The sequence below is a fragment of the Cebidichthys violaceus genome, unplaced genomic scaffold, assembly GCF_023349555.1.
Source record: "Cebidichthys violaceus isolate CVI_PGR_0920_01 unplaced genomic scaffold, fCebVio1.0.p SCAF_7, whole genome shotgun sequence".
In the NCBI taxonomy this organism is placed as follows: Eukaryota; Metazoa; Chordata; class Actinopteri; order Perciformes; family Stichaeidae; genus Cebidichthys; species Cebidichthys violaceus.
Genome location: NW_027176927.1, coordinates 10,285,658 through 10,302,069, shown reverse-complemented (window position 1 = coordinate 10,302,069; position 16,412 = coordinate 10,285,658). Strand labels below are relative to the sequence as shown.

General features: G+C 40.3%; 1 protein-coding gene across 4 annotated transcripts in view; it reads right to left on the bottom strand.

The window, feature by feature from the left end:
* The window catches only part of cdk14 (cyclin dependent kinase 14), a 177,086-nt gene that overhangs the window by 137,093 nt on the left and 23,581 nt on the right, over positions 1–16,412 (bottom strand). Inside the window, exon 1 of one of the 4 annotated variants that reach the window (XM_068736162.1) lies at positions 3,285–3,452. The exons of 2 other annotated variants lie outside the window; for them this stretch is intronic. The gene's annotated coding sequence lies outside the window, so the exon portion shown is untranslated. Of the gene's footprint in view, positions 1–3,284; positions 3,453–16,412 lie in introns of those variants that run through there. One more of the 4 variants, XM_068736163.1, reaches the window with a different exon arrangement.

Here is a 16,412-nt window from a genome sequence, read left to right as displayed (position 1 = left end):
GAATGCAATTAGTTTTGGTCAAGTATTTTGTCATAAACCAAAGTACTGATCACTTTGGGATCACTTAAGTGATTATAATTGGGGAGCATGAATGGCTGTACCAAACTTTGTGCCAATCCATCCAGTAGTTCACGTGTATTTCAAAATCCAACAAGAAAAGTCAACCTTATGTTGGCGCTGAATGAAAACACATAGGATCACCAAAGTCATTAAGATACATCATTCATGAAGCATGAAGGCCTGTACATATTTCCATGGCGATCCATTATTGTGAGATATTTTAATGGAGAAGCAGTGGGTCGACCTAGATTGCCATCAATAGAGCCGCAAGCACAGCTAAAAATCAAAAGACATTTTGAGGACCATTAGGACACAGCGCTGTGTAGTGCCGTGCAGTCCTTACGGTGTCTGAAGAGATGTTACATAACAGTGTCCACATGAAATCAGCATAATAAAATGGCATTAACTGGATGCGGATTGCAGGTCTAATTGGGCATTCACTGCTGACTCATTAGCACGAGTGCCACTTAAGCAAACACCTTAATTTTGTAGCCACTTCATATGAATCACTCCGTGTGCCATTGACACCATCTCTGGGGAAATACATCTGAATAAAAGCATTGTGTCTGCTGTCTGCTTACACAGTCCTGACCCTCTCCTCCAGGAGCCAGCACTGAAGCTCTGGATAGTAACCTCTACACAAACAAGCACCAAGACGAAAACAAAGAGGCGGTTTAAATACAGAGGAATATAACCTTTGCTTTCAACTAGTCACGGCTTGAATACAGCCTCACAAAGCCCGCCTACATCCAGAAGCTCAGTTTTCACAATGTGATTTCAGTCAGGAAAACATCCATCATTGATATTGATATTTTTGACCGATTGGTCATCTATGGGTGGTGTCTGGATCAGTGGCTCCCAACCTCTTTGGATAAACTGCTCACAGCTCATAGTCATATGTAACCTGTGACAAGGTAGACAGAAGATCCTTTTAAACCACATAACTTTGTTTGTAAGGTCAACAAAGTACAAGCAATGTTTGTTCCATGTCTTAAAACTGTGACTAGTGGCACACAATGCTTCTTACTATGCAGTATTGAACATTACTTATTGGTCAAACACAAACCCTGTGGCTCCAACAACATGTGTACATTTAAATCACAAAGTTTGCCCAGTAGTTTCCAGTACAGGAAGTGCCTCCGGAGGGACACTAGAATCTATCGAAGAGCATTCAATTCAGTCCTTTAACGAATTCCCAAAACTCCTCCTGAGCTGCGTGAACAACTATTAGATCTAGTTGTTTTTTTGGATAAGAAATAAAATGTGATTTTTCAACTGACTGGCCTATTTTTGTTTGCCATAAATGTATCTTCATTATGCACAAGGCAGGAAGCACAGGACCAGCACAAACCCCTCCTGGACCTAAGTGTCTTTGTCGGACATTCACTCGTTGAGACGTTACCACTCGATGGCACAGACTATCCTCCATGTTGAGCTTCAGAAGGCCGTGCGATACGTTCCTCAACCACATTGTTGTCTATGAAATGACTGTAGAAACTTTGTCAAACTCTATTTCTATAAAGTGTCTGTATTTGTTCTGCTGTTCTCGGACTCTCACCCTGCAAGCCAAGCCTCCACTTGATGCCCTTTCTGAATGTGTCCCAGCGTGTCCATGAAAAATCTAACGTCACTTTGTTTTCATGAAAGTAAGATGCATACATGATTGATTCAACTTATTTTTTCAAACTTGTGGAGGAGGTCTTGACGTAGTTTCCTCTTCTTTGCTACGAGATGTTGACAGCAACGGTGCGGACATCTTGGCTTTCACATTTCAAAAAGCGGCCGCCTAATTGGTCTAGCGGGAAGCAGGTGACGATTGGTCATAGGAAGCCATATCATTCATGATACAAAAATGATTATTGAGGATGAACTATTGCCGAATTTAAACACTAACTAGGAAAAAACTGCAGGATGACACGTGGAGATTTTCTTGCTCAAAACCTTTTCTATGAAGTGAAAATGATTTAATGCCTAATATAGTGGAACAGGATTAAACCAAGAACTGCTTCAGTTTATGACCAATACTGAGAAAGTGTTCAGAAATTTGAAAAGATTTCCGGAAAACCAGTACTTTCCAGGTTGATGATGAAGGTGTTCACATTGAGTGAACTCTACATGCACAGATAATACAAATACAATTAAAGCAGTATAAACACAGATAAGCTTTGATTCAACCTATTTCTTACATTTACTGAGGCCAACTTTGGATTTGAAGCTCTGCCAAAAAGAGTCTTTGTTACTTCTCAGTTAAGAGGACATCACTTTGGATTTGGCCCCATATCCTGACAACACTTATCCTCTCTCGAACATGACACCCTGATACTCCACTCCTCCTGTTTCCCTCTCTTTCCTAACAGCCGGGTCCGCTGTCATCCCGAGGAGCTGCATATGGCCGTGCAGAAAAGCCGTGCAGCATCCACGAAACGCTGTCACAGATGGTAAATGGCCTGTCCCCCTTCTCTCTCATCCTCGTCCTCCCCACGGTGTCCACATTCCATCCCCTGTGGGCTGAGAAAAGACGAGCGTGTTGCAAATTTGTGTGGCGTAGAGTGAGCAGTACGAATGCTGCACCCGAGCATCCCGTCCATTAGACAACATCAGCACCCATTTCACCACCACAACGGAAATGCTACCTATTAGCAAAGAGGGGATGGCTGGTGGTGATGGGGGGGGAGAACAACTGGCAATGCTGATGTTGTTTCAGGCAGATGTTGAGATTTTGTTGCAAAAACTGCAGATAAAGCTAAACACACACACACACACACACACACACAGACACACACACACACACTCACACACACACACACACACACACTGCCTTCTCCTTTTTCCCGCTACTTCCTTCCAATCCCCAGTGTCTCGTCACATCCTCACCACTGAGACTCAGGTGGGCCGTCCACTTTCAAGCTGTCATGCTAGCATGAGAGCTCATAATCAGTCTTCCCCCTCCCAAACAAAAACCACAACACACACACACACACACTCGTAAACACACCGTCCATAGTTGCCCTACAAATATGCCGTCTGCATATCTGCACATCGTGTGCACATCTGCACATCGCCTCGTACAATATTACATGTGTGTGGTATGTCTGGGGAATACTATCCATGCTCAAACACACACACACACATTCTAAATCAAAAGCGATGTATCCGAATGGCAAAAAAATGGGAGGGGGGGGGATGCAGGACAAAATAAGCACCAATCTCAGCCTTCCTCTTACCTTCCAGGAGGAAACAGCTCACCTGGATGCCTCTGAAGAGCAGACAGAACGCATTCAGGCCAACCTCTCTCCCTGCAAACCAGCTCAAAACATCTCCCTCCCTCCCTCCTTTTCTCTCTCTCTCTCTCTCTCTCTCTCTCTCTCTCTCTCTCTTTCCTCTCTTCCGCTCCCTTTCGCAAGCTGGAAATGATGAGATTGTACTATGAGCAGAGGGGGGGGGGGGGGGGAGTGAAATCTGAGGCGAAGGAGGGTATTAGGAGGCTGCGTTGTTTCTGGCTGACAGCCCTGCGAGACTGCGAGCTCGTGGTTGTGAGGGACAACACGGAGGGTTGGAGGGGGGGTCGAGAACGGGTGCGATGCAGCAGATCGGAGGGGAAAAGTGCGTCCGCGAGGACATCCTGAAAGCCCAGAGGACCCCTGCTCGGCAGAGATGGTACAGCCCAGAGGAGTTTAAGGAAGCAAACAGTGTCTGCAGCAGCAGCTAGCAGCTGAGGCTACAGTGATGCAGCTACAGTACAAATGTGTGTGAGTCTGAGCTGAGCTAAGCTAAAGGGAAGATGAGCCGCGTTGGACCTGGCTCAGACGAAAAGTGAAACCTGGGTGTCTGACCAGCCTAAAGCATTGAGTTATTGCCAGACGATTGTAAGATTAGATGGAATCAACATAATTACAGACAGATATCTTCACTAAACCCTCAACATCATCATTAACCTCCAATTGGAGTGGCAGTTACAACTTTACCAGTAAAAATGACGAGCAGCACCTCTTTAGCAGATTGCTCATGACCTTCGAGGAACTCTGAGAGAATATATTATCCCTGAAAACTCTGATTTACAGCACATACACTGCAGGCTGTTTACTATTACATTAATAGTACCACATACAACAATTTATTGCCTCCTCCATCTAAAGAGGACAACATGTTCTGTCACAAGACAACTAGGGAACATACTAAAACTTTACAATAACAATGTTTTGGCATGAATAATAGTACAAAGTACTCTATAGCAGGGGTTTTTAACCTTTTTGACCCCGGGGCCCAACAAAGTGGCCCAGGGCCCATTCAAATATTAACACTGTATTGGTTTAACTAATTGATCTCACTCTTGGTTTGATTTGTATTCAATAATTAACTCAAATTCACTTACAGTTTAACAAGCAAAAACCATGTCAAATAAATGGCATGATACAATGTGATCATCACATTTATTTATCGTGTGTATGTAAACCTGCATACAACAAGACGCCCAACAGGCTAACAATTCATGGAACAAATCAAGCTAATACAAGAACAAGTCAGGCTTATTAACACAAAAATAACTAATAATTAGATTTTACTACAGAAAAAAAGGAGGGACTCTCAAAAAAACTGACAAAAAAAATGCAAATTGGATAAATAAATAATATGTGGTGATAAAATATATACATTCAAAATAATAACTTTCAAATTAAATAAACTGTAAATAGAATTTAAATAAAGTGGAAATGAAAATATAGCCTTATAATTTGCGAATGATATGCTTCAGCAGTCTTAATTTTTGCATGGTAGAACCAAAAGTTGTTCTTCGTATCTGTGACAAATGAACAATAACAACAGTCACAACAGTCCACACACTGGGCTCTCGGCTCTGCCTCATTACCTCCGTTCACAAAGCTGTACTTAATGAAGTCAGGATTGTAAATTTTGACTTTTTGGGGGGTTTGGCACCACTTTCGTCTTCATTTTTTGTTTTAAATTAGTGCTGGGCAACGATTACAATTTTTAATTGCGATGGATTGCATGATTTTCTGCGATTAATCGTATTGTTATGCGCACAATTCAATAATGAATTAAAAAGTAATGTATTGCGCACTTTTATTCAAATCACGCGAAATCACGTAAAGTAGCCGCCCGCTACGGCTAAGCCATTTCGTCAAACGTAAAGCTTTTGATAACTTTTAATCACAAAGGTCTTGAGATTGTACTGACCAAATTTTAAGTGCATCTGACAAAGTCCCTAGGAGGAGTTCGTTAAAGTATAGCGACTAGAAATAAGCCTAAATCTATTGAAAAATGACACATAAATCAAAATGGCCGACTTCTGGTACAGTTTAGAGCATGGTCATAAGAGACTTATTTGTAAGTCTCTCTGAGATACATGTTCCTACCAAGTTCGCACTGGGGCTGCTCTTTTGAAATATTGTAGGGGGCGCTATTGAGGCAATTTAAAACGGCCAAGCCAAACACCCATATAAAATATGTCTTCCCATTACCTATGACACATGTATAAAGTTCCATGAGTTTTTGAGCATCCCAAGCCAGTGAACCATCAGCTTCCTTTTTCATGGCGAATGATGGGTTGCCACGGCAACAGCATTCAACGAAAACTCACAATATTCATGATGATGCATCATCAACGTGTTAAGGCTATCTTTTCAGACTGATCTGGTGAACTGGCTAGGAGGAGTAAATAAAAGTATAAACTATGACATTTCCTTTTGCCAGTAGGTGGCACTATGAGTTATTGAAAATCTTTCATTTGAAATGTGCTAAGGGTTGAAGTAGCATCATGCATAAGAAATATTGTTCAGATTGAATAATGTACCTTGGAGTTATAACAACTTCTTTCCTCCCGGCCAATGAGGCAAAATGGCCGCCCCGCCACGTCAAGGTTCTTCGATAAAAACTCTAGCTTTTGATAGATTTTCATCACAAAGGATTTAAGAGCATCCTGACCAAATTTGAAGTCGATCGCATGAATTCTCTAGGAGGAGTTTGTTAAAATACAAAGGCTGAAAACGTGAAAAATCACCAAAAAACTGAAATTGAGTGAATTACTGTAGCGCCCCCTATTGGTTGAATGGACTGAAAATTGCAGGGTATGTTCCACCATGCGATGTGCACATATACAGCATGTTAAAAGTGACAAACGGTTGAGAATTTATGAGTATTGATATACAAGCCACGCCCCAAGAAGTTCATTGGTCCGTATCTTCTAAACGCTATAAGATATCAACAAGCTTTTGATAACTTTTGTGATATAGATCCAATAATGATCCACAGCAAATTTGGTAGCAATCGGACCAAGTGCATAGGAGGAGTTCTCAGAAATGGGTTTTTCACAAAATTCAAGATGGCGGAAAATTTTGGTAGGCGGAGCTTAGGGGTCTGAGAGGCTTTTTTTTTTTAGATCTAGCGGATCTGGACATGTGTGTCGAATTTCAAGTAAATCGGACATACTGGCCGAGGGGCGAATCAGGTATTCCCTTTACACAATAGCAGTTATAATACAGTTATAATGATTCTGATAATAGATATTCAACCAGTGTTCACATCTTTATTTTCATGTGTGTAATAGATGCAATTTGAAATATACACCTTGAAAACTGCCAAATAGCAATACTGCCAAATAATAGAAGACAAAAGCTGACAACAGCACAGTAAAGAAAGAAGAGACTGCCCGGCAGCAACTGGAAAGAAACTCAATTGGTTGAGTCTGTCCGTAACGTTTTTAGAGAAACTCACTTTGCTCAATCCATGACAAAAAGGCAGCCATTGTTCAGGCTAAACCTCCTCAAGAGTAAGTTCAGAGTTAATACTGGAGTATGAGGTTTTGGTGCATTACAGCATTAATACTGCGGTTTAAATTGAATCCTTCTTAAATTTAAGCAAGTTTAAAAGTTTGCAACAGGATTTAAAGTTAAACCATCATTGAATTGAGTTTAAGCCTTAATCCATGTTGGTGCAACCCAGCCAATGTGTATTTTAGTGTACGCCACTGTAACCTGTTCCCTCTATTCATCATTCCACACACACACACACACACAGAGGAGAAGCTTCCGTCCAAATCATGTCACACGACAAAATACTATTCATCGGATGGAGGAGACTTTTTCCTTTGTCCTTCCTCCCTCTTCCCCTCCGTCATGGATGACCCTGACTGACAGGCCTGTTGCCACAGGAACCAAACCATATCTATGGTGTTGTAGTGAGGCAGCAAGGTGTGAAATTCACAATAAGATGGCTCGGATTGGACCTAAAGTGGAGTCGATTTCCGAGTCACAGCAGACGGCAATCAGTTAAAACCGTAAAAAACTGCAGTGGATATTATTTGCATTTTAACAGGATTTAACCCTGTAAACACACACACAGACACACACACACACACACACACACACACACACACACACACACACACACACACACACAGGGTTTTAATGTGTGCAAGCGAGGGGCAGAATAGTGGGGGTGGAAGCCTGTAGGTTATTCATTATTCAGCGTTGCACACATAAAGCCCTCCCAACCAACTCCAGTCCGGAAGCATAACACACACACACACACACACACACAGACATTCGTACATACAGATACTATATAAGGGTCACTGGGGGGGTCCATCGAGGGTGAAAGGTGAGACAGCTCAGAAAGACAATGAACAACCTGCCTGGATGTGTGATGAAGAAAGAATGAGGAGAATAGGAGGCAGATAGAGAAGTTACAAAACTGGGTTTTAAAAACTAAATTGTTTTGCTAATACAAAACAAAAAAGCTGTTCCTGTGCTGAACACATCTCATCAAAAATCATTTGTTTCACATTTTGTATATATATACATACACATATATATATATATATATATATATATACATATATATACATATATATACACATATATATATATATATATACATATACACATATATATATATACATATATATACACATATATATATATACATATATATACACATATATATATATATATACATATACACATATATATATATATACATATATATACACATATATATATATATATACATATACACATATATATATATATATACATATATATATATATATATATACATATATATATATATATATATATATATATATATATATATATATATATATATATATACATATATATATATATATATACATATATATATATATATATATATATATATATATATATATATATATATATACATATATATATATATATATATATATACATATATACATATATATATATATATATATATATATATATATATATATATATATATATATATATGTATGTCTGTATCCATAAAGAACTTGTTTTCTGAACTTGACTGGGCTGAGTCCAGATCCCAAACCCAACACCTTTTCAATGAACTGGAAACCAGACTACAAGGCTAAACTCTGCTGTAAAGCGTGAACCACCAGAGTGGTGACTGATATCGCAGCACATTAATGCCCATGATTCTGAAATGACAGACATGTCCATTGTATTGTTTGTGTGTATGCATACAATTGGCCAAAACGTGCAATGAGAAAATACATAATAATATAAAACATAAACCAATTATTTCTTCTTTGCTTAAAAGAACAATATTTTGGGCAATCTGTGCGTTTGTTTTCTTTCTTAGAGTTGAATAAAAAGATTGGTGCCACCCTAATGTCTGTGCAGTAAATATGAAGCTGAAGCCAGCATCTAACCGTCGGCAAGAAAGTGAATAAGCACATTTGAGCTGATTGCTTTGCCACAGGAAGTGCTGCTCATTTGTCGCTGACTCCAGGGAAATGAAGACAAGTTTGGAGTTTGGATCATGTGAGGTCTACTATTGATGTTGGTGCTTTAATAAGCGTTTTAAAAACGTATTAAAGCATATTGTGAGGGAACACGGAACATGAAGTTGTGAAAAGGAATGATTTTTTTTTTTTAGTCATGTTTTACTTCATTATTATAAGAAGTGGATTTACAATTTCTGACTATGAAACAGTCAATCAGGTGATGTCTAATGAAAGCATATTATTCTGCACAACACTTATGACTAGCATAGGTTACTAGCATTGTTAGCGGACATTTACCACCAGAAGTGATTCAACAGGATCAAAGTCGGAGACAGTGTGTAAACAGTCTGAGGCCACAGACGGCACTAAAGCAACCACTGAGATGTTGTCTCATTAAACAGTAGCCAGCATGGAAGGAGACCCTATTGATTTATCCATCACAGACTCATTTCAGTGGCATTTGGGTCCTTGATGGTTGGCGTCTGGTCTGAATGAACAGTGAGATTTCTTCTGAGCTGAATACTTGCTCATGTTCTTACTGCCCTGAGGGTCTTTAATACTGCTTTAAGTGATACGACTGTCTGAAATCTGATACTGTTAAAGTTACTGTCTACGTTTAACACAAGAAGATTGATCACTGTGAATAAGATCCCACACTACGCTTGAAGGATCATATTCTTTCTTTGTGCATTTGAGCCTTTTAACCCTCTGAACACCACAACAAGCCAGCCGCTTTAAAAAGCATGTTTTGAATGTTGAAGAAAATCCCCCAAAACACACCATTTATCAGGGCCAGGAACTGTACAAACAGAACTAATCATTGGGTTTTTTAAATTCACGATGGTCCTTGAACAAGACATATATGATGAACGTCTCTGTCAAGAAAAACAACCAAACTTAAAATAATGATATTATATCAAAATCACTTTATTCTGCATGTCTCATTTGAAATTTAGCCCAAAATAAACAGCCTGCCCCAACGAGGTCCTGTAAAAACATCAAATACTGCACTGCTCAGCTTAACTGGGAAGCCATGAGTGACTTGGCTGAGACAGTCACGTGACAAAAACTCAGCGAAACTTTGACTGAACTGCCTGATGTTTCCCCACAGCAGAGAGGAGAGGACAGGAGAAGGTGATAGTATTAACACATTTTATAAAAATGTGAATAGTTCAATATATATATAATAATAATAATATATAGCCCGAGCATGTGTAACACCCATTCATTTTACAGCGTTTTCAGTTATTCTTGCATAGTTTGATATTTTTTCACTTCACATAAGGGAAACAATGATGCAAACGATGCTAACGTAGAAGGATTGGCAAAATGGTAATATAAAATTGGTAATTACTTCCAGGCATTTTTACACCATTAAATAAATATATTTCATTCTATTTTATTTATTTATTGGGGTGACATTTTTAATATTTATGAAGGGACATTTATTAATATTATTTCACTCCTATCTTTTTAGTGACACCTGCACATTGAGCATTAACAACATGATGCAGGTGTCAAACAGTGTGAGGTATCTAATAAAGGCTTGGTGGCGATCTGTCACACGGTGTACAAGACGAATCATTCTGAGGGGTGTCAGATTGTGTGACGGAGCCCCACAGAATTGCAGAGTTAAGATGCAAATAGGAAAGAAAAGATGCAAGCAAAGACATGTCACCAACTCTTTACAATCATGTGTTAGAAAATGAAAAATTGGAGAAGTGTTTGAACCTGGTTCGGTTTAGAGAACAGAGGGCTACATGGACAGCCATGTTTACAAAGTCAGTTTGAGTAAATCAGGTTTCTTGTAGCAAAAATACACTAGCCTCGCAAGTGTAGTCTGCGTCACAAGTTGTATTGGGATTGGCTCGGGTAGTCAGAGGTCACATTGTGGCGAGTGAGCTACTGCATTTCAGGTTCTAAAGCAGCTGTGAGTCTCAAAGGCGATCTAGGAGCACTGTTTCTCTCTAATATCACAATTGCTAACTTTTGCCTGGAATACCAACCATACTTAGTGTGAGTATTTTTCGCTCTCTCTTTTTAATTTTAACTCTTAACAAGACTAATGTAAAAGTAAACTATTGCAGTTATTTTTCTCCGGAATCCAGTCCCGTTGTTGAGGAAGTCGATCGAAAGTCGATCATTTTCATCATGCTGTGAGCAGCTGCGACCTGGAGCTTCTATCAGAGTCTGAATAGTATCAAAAACAGGCTTTGATGAATGAAAATATCTTTAAATTATAGGGAATTGGAGTAAATTGACAAGCTGTTGGTAATTTGGGCTGTAATGTATGGGGATCTGGGGATTTTAATCTCTACCCCAATCCACTTCTATTGGGCTGCTTCACTTCATTAAATGTGTCCTGTAGTTCAGCAAGACATGTTTGGTGTCTTAGGAACCTTTTGAGTCTCTACTAGAACACACAGGATGGGGTCTGGCTGTGTGGCATGTGTTGGGACCCACAGATGGATTTGACAGAAGGATATATATATATATATATATATATATATATATATATATATATATATATATATATATATATATATATATATATATATATATATATATATATATATATTTTGGGATATCGAGGTCAGAGAGACTCATCAGTTATTTGAGGTCACAGATGTGGATCAGGAGTGACTCTGAGGTCTGTTTACAGATGAAAGCCCTATGATGACCCAAGAGCCAGACTTCACTGCTCTGTCTTTTAAATGATGTAAAGTCACTTGAGTGTGAACTTGTGGCACAGAGTAGAAAATGACCCCATCAGGTTGTTCTCATTTACCCCAGCAGCCTTAATGAGAGTCAGGGGGGTGCTGTTGTCTGCAAGCGGTCCACATGGTATTTTTCTATACAAATTGTGACAAAAAGAAATATAAAAATGTAATTAAGCGCTGCAAACAGACTGAATAAAAGAAATGCACATCGCCTTGGGCAGGCTGATCTGTTGATGCCGAAACCTAACCGAGTAGTTTCCTGTGAAGACGGAAGTTTATTTTGAAAAGACCGTATGCATGTAACAAGTGTACATTGACACGTGTTGCTGGATTTAGTAAGAAAACGTACAAAGTGACAGTTCGTATGATATCATGCAAACCGTTGTATGAGGATATGTTGTTTAAATTAAAAATAAATTCAGCGCTATGATAGTGCTATGCTCTAATGTGAATGCTCTGATTAATAAAAGTATTCTTTGATTTTGAAACAGTAGCCTGATGTTGTTGTTAATTTGCCGGCAAGATGACGCTACGATTATTCCGCAAATTTGGGAGACTAGTTTACAAGTTTATTTATTCATGGTCACTCAGATTGATTGAAAGCGCATGTATTTTTGCATGCATTATTTTCCAAATTGTACTCACAGTATTATTAATATGCTGATGTGTACAACAGAAGAGACTATGTATCGTGATTTATTGGGAGAAACCAAGCAACTCAATGTAAAATCAGACATTTAACACATAACGTTCAACTGAGTAGTGAGATTATCAGGGATCAGGCTCCTTTCATTGAATAGTCCACTTCTCCAGGTCACCCCTAACAAGATTAAATACAGTTTTTTGTGTTTCAGGATTGTCTCATGGAAGACTGTCTATCACAGAACCACTTCCAGCACTGGTTGAAATAGAATCCAGAACAATACATTTAGTTACACATACCCAGGGTAAATATAGTCTCTCACTTGTCCTGTTGGAATAGGCCTGTGAGTGTAATATAACATATGCTATGTTATATTACACTCAGAATGAAGTGAAACAAGTAGAAACACAAGGTCAAAACACATCAAATAGAATGGTGTCACAGGAACAGCAGCTGTACGATCACACTGACAGTCGGCAGCCCCTCACTGAATTCCCATCAACCTTGTGTTTAGTCAACATGGTCAGACAGAAAGTACAGCTGAAGCTGGATATCATTACAGGAGTCAAACCTGAAGCGGAAAAGTCCAGAGTGAGATCAAAGAGGCGGGGTCCGCCTCAGGTGGCCCTCACATGGAGCCCGGTGTGTTCGCATTCAGAGCCCAAATCATACCTTACGCTGCCTGCATGACATAATTGGCTGTACACCCTGCACGGGCGCCGACACACGTTCCATCAGATTCTTGAAGGAGAAGCTGCAGAGAATGTGTAGGACTGAGTTCAGGCCTGCCGCTGACCTTGACTCCTCCTTGTGAAGGAAAAAAGCTAACCTACCTCTCTGAGAAGAGAGTCAATCGACTGACAAGGACAGAGGCGAATAATGTCGCAGAAGCACCATATCCGCTGAACGCTGGCCATCACGGGGAACAGAATGACCTAGAGAGGATGAAGCACCCAGCTGCTGCGTTTAGCTCTCCAGCTGTTTGTTTCTATGGGTTTTCCGAGTGTTTATGTGCGCACGTGTGCATGTGTGCATGTGGACAAATGTTCAGTGATATTCACACCAGGGCCTGACCTAAATTCTCCTTGAACTCAGATAGCACATCTGTGCAGCCCCCCCCCCCCCCCCCCCGTATTAGGCCTTAGGACCATGCTGATGCCTCTGGCTTCTCTCCAGAAGAAAGAGAGCCTCCAAGTCGCCCCTCTATCACCCTGTCATTGTTATTCTGCAGCACTCGCCCCATTGCCCGCCACCTCTGGGGCCCCCGGCGGATCGATAGAGGAGCAGACCAAATCACAAACACACGCGTACAGCCAATCAGAAATATAAAACTACTTATTGGAAAAAACATTTTGTTTCCCGAGCTCAAGCGTCGCAATTTCATTTCGGACTAATTCGTAAAATAATAGGTTGGCCTGAGGGGGGTGTGCCAGACGGCTGCTTCTTCGTAGCGGTGGTCAAACGTCTCACGAGTCTGCTCCTCGCCGTGAGGGATGAAACCGCAGCTTTGTGCCGCCGATGAGCATCAGAATGCAAATCAGCAGGAGGATACAACAGGAGCACATTAAACAGACAGAGCTGCTGCAGAATTTAAAGAAGCGCTATAATCCCTATTCATCACTGCAGGCTCCTCGGAATGAGGCTTACGTTTTACCGTAGTGAACCTGCACACATCGCCACGGTCTCCGTTAAAGAAGTGTGACTTCTAAAGCTGGACTGACCTTGGCTCGACTCGTTGCTTCCTTTCCTGTAGCCTTGCAGCTTTTAAGACTCACGTGAAGGAGAATACTTGGATGCTGGGGTACTGATGCTTACTAAATCATGCGCTGTGGTGAGAGAAATGTCTCACATAGCCTTGATTGCATAAATCAGTCACGCAGACTGTTGTCCCAAGGCATTACTGCGAGGCATGTGGACTGCTGAAAAGGAGACAAATGTAAAGGGAGGCTGTCACAGTGCTGTAAAGGATGACAGATTGACTGAAAGTGTAGCCATTCAGCTCAGACACAGCGTGGCCAGCAGATGGCAATGAGTCTCCTACACAGGTTGGTCCAATAAGCCTTCAAAGGCCTTACACTGACGGATAAAGGACTCTTTGTATGTATTCTTCTTCTTCTACAAGATAACATGTCAATGATCATGAACCCTTAAAGAGTAGCTTTGGTATTTTTTCCATTCTTTGTGAGTCTAAAGGACAAATGAAGACAACAGTTTTTGAAGTTGGTCCAGTGTTGAAGGAGAACGCTGTAATGCTGTAATGCTAGGGGCAACGTACGTCCACTAAAAGAGCTTGTGTTTGCCACTCAGATTGTTATATTTAAATTATATAAAGAACACGACAGAGAAATAAAACCTCTTTCTTTACCTTTTGTTTGATCCGGTCAGTTTGTGGTCGTGTCTAACCAAGTCTCGCTCTGAGAAGTCTCATTCTGAAATGTCACGTCACATCCACATTAAGGAGATCAGCTAAACATGAAGCTACGCTTTCTGTGTTCCAACACAACAAGCTCTGACAACATCTACACTTGTCACTCACACTTCCACTGGGGCTGCAACTGAATATGTTGACGATTTATCTGTCAATGGTGACTTTGATTAATCAATTATTAATCAGATTTTTTCTTTTTAAAGAAATGTTCTGTTTTTTATTGTTAAAAAGCAAAACATATTCCTTGTGTTCTTGTAACTGTGAACTGGTCTATTACTTCAGTGTCTCGCTGACCCTATTTCAGCTAAATAGGGTTTTGACTGACACAGGATTACAAGTTCATATCAGAATCAGAATCAGAATATGAAAACAAACCGATAGAAAAACATTCCGTCGGTATTTTTTCCACTTTTTATTGGATCAATGTAGGCAGCTGTTAGCTTTATCAAGTGTCAGCTTTACAATAGTGTCATCATAGACTGCCAGCTACATCAGACACTTCAGACAGGGGTGACTCGGAACAAGCTAGTATCTTTTTATATATATTTTTTTTTTCTCCATTGTCTGATTTACTTTGATCCATAAACAGTGAATGCTCTGTTGTCGATTTTAGAATTAGAGACGTCTGTGCTGTGACCTGATGCATGGACACACGAAGAGTCATATATTCAGTAAAATGAGAGCGCTGGTGATCATGTGACTAGAGTCTCATGATCCTCTGGTATTTCACAGAACATTTTTGTTTTCTGAGAAATGTTGGGAGGATGACATCACTGCTGATCCACCCAACAACAGCCCAGACAGAATGTTGGTAATGACTGTGAAGTATCTAGAATTGGCCATAATGAGGTTAATGTGTCACTTAATCACTGTCCATATCAGACAGTCTTTTAAGAGTTGTGAGCTTCTCTGCACCTTTTGTCAGATATAGACATAATATAGACCCTCTGTCTGTCTGTCTCAGAGCTCTGCTCATGTCTCCCAAAGGTCCACTTATTAGCCAACATAGAAACACACCGTAACAACCGCAGATAGTGAAAGTGATCCGTCTTGATTTTTCTGTGGACCAAGCTGACGGATGGAGCTTCAACAATTCAATTTGTTGAATTCAATTCAACAGCTCCTGAGGACCTTCTTTGACTCTGTGGTGGCATCAGCCATTTTTTTTTTTTAATGGAGTGGTCTGCTGAGGCGGCAGCATCTTGACAGCTGACAGGAGCAGACTCAACAAACTGATCAAGAAGGCCAGCAGTGTGCTGGGCTGTCCACTGGAAACGGTGGAGGTGGTGGGAGACAGGAGGATGATGGATAAGCTATCATCCCTGATGAACAACACCTCCCACCCCATGCGGGACGCCCTGGCAGCTCTGTGCAGCTCCTTCAGCCACCGGTTGATTCACCCCCCAGTGTGTGAAGGAGAGGCACCGCAGGTCCTTCCTTCCTGCTGCTGTCAGGCTGCACAACCAGCTGTGCTCCCAGTAGACCACACAACACTAACAACACAAAAAATCAGTGCAATAATTACTGTGCAATAAAAATACTATATTTTTATTTTACTTTTAGTTATATTTAGTAATTGTGGACTTTTACTTAGTTGATATTCTTTACTGTTTATTGCTATTTAGAATACTTGCTGCTCTTGTTTTTTACCATGCAGGACTAATAAAGGATTATCTAATCTTATTTTATCTCTTATATGTGCAGTCCTGGTGTCACCGTGGAGGATTTACTCAATGTGACTGCAGCTTCTACAGTAAATACTCCCAGGTCTCCAATGATGTTACAATTAGAAAC